Source organism: Mandrillus leucophaeus, unplaced genomic scaffold (genome assembly GCF_000951045.1).
Source record: "Mandrillus leucophaeus isolate KB7577 unplaced genomic scaffold, Mleu.le_1.0 Scaffold98, whole genome shotgun sequence".
NCBI lineage: Eukaryota > Metazoa > Chordata > Mammalia > Primates > Cercopithecidae > Mandrillus > Mandrillus leucophaeus.
Genome location: NW_012110696.1, coordinates 1,387,154 through 1,388,363, shown reverse-complemented (window position 1 = coordinate 1,388,363; position 1,210 = coordinate 1,387,154).

Genomic DNA, 1,210 nt, shown 5'->3' with positions numbered 1-1,210 from the left:
TGGAGGCGAGGGCACTAGGCTGGGCGGCGGCGCAGCCAGTACACCACCGCCAACCCCGGCACACCGCGTCCTCCCGTCTGAGCGGGAGGGATGGACGTGGGTCCTGCGTGGGCGCGGGGGGACCCCTCGTTTCGCTCTGGGCTAAGCAGCCCCTGGGGTCCCGGGCGCCGGAAGGGCGCCAGGTTTCCTAACCTGGGCCAAACCCCGTCCGCTCCACCTCCCAGTCCAAGAAGGAACAGCCAAAGGCCAGGACACCAAGGACCTGGCTCGGAGTCTCCAGAATTCCCGCCAGAGCTGGGCTGGGCTCGCGGACCGCTTCTGTCTCCCAAGAGCCTCCCCGCAGCCCATTTTAATAGCCAACCTGACTAGTCCAGGGAAGAGAGACCGTGCAGCCTCCTAGCAGACCGTGACCTCTGAGCCCCACCTTCCCCTTCCTTCCCTAAGATGAGGATCCCTGAGTTGGGGCAGAGAAAGCAGACAGTGAGAAATATGGGGACCTGCGGCGCTGGGGTCCCAGCTGGTCGAGATCTCCAGCTAGGAGATCCCCAGCACGGCATTTGCCCTGCCCTCTGTCTTGTTCAGGGATGTAACCTGCCTCCTTCTGCTTCTCCGCGGCACCTCAGGACACTGCCTGGGGAGGGTTTTGTAGTGCACACTCAGCATCTCTGTTCCCTGGAGCACATGGGGTGTGAAACGCCAGATGCCAGCCAGCTCCCCAGTCTTGAGAGGCTCCCTCCCCAGGGTCCCCTCCGCCCCTGCTGTCCGTGCAGTCGGTCCTCACCTATCAGGAAAACTTGGGTTTAGCCTGCTTGCCTGGGTGGTTTTCCCAAACAAGAACTGCCAGGTACTGGGCCTGGAGGCGCTTGGATTCCCCATCTCAGGTGGGAGAAGGGGACATTGTTTAGTGCAGGGCACTCTGAAGCCGTTTGTAAGTCCCTGTGTCCACACTGGTCAGTGGGCACTGCAGACATCAAATGCAGGCTGAGTTTAAGCACAACTAGGCCTGAACCTAGGCCTGTGCTGCCAACAGACATGAAGGGGCCCCGTTTCCACACATCCCTCAGGAGACAAAAGGGGGATACAGAAGGATAGTCCTTGTCTCCCCACCCAGGGTCGGGCCTGAGCTGGAGTGGACAGTTGGTCAGGCTCAGAAAGAACTGGACTTTTTATGGCTCAGCTGTAGGACACTGTCCTAGTCCTGGTCGGGACA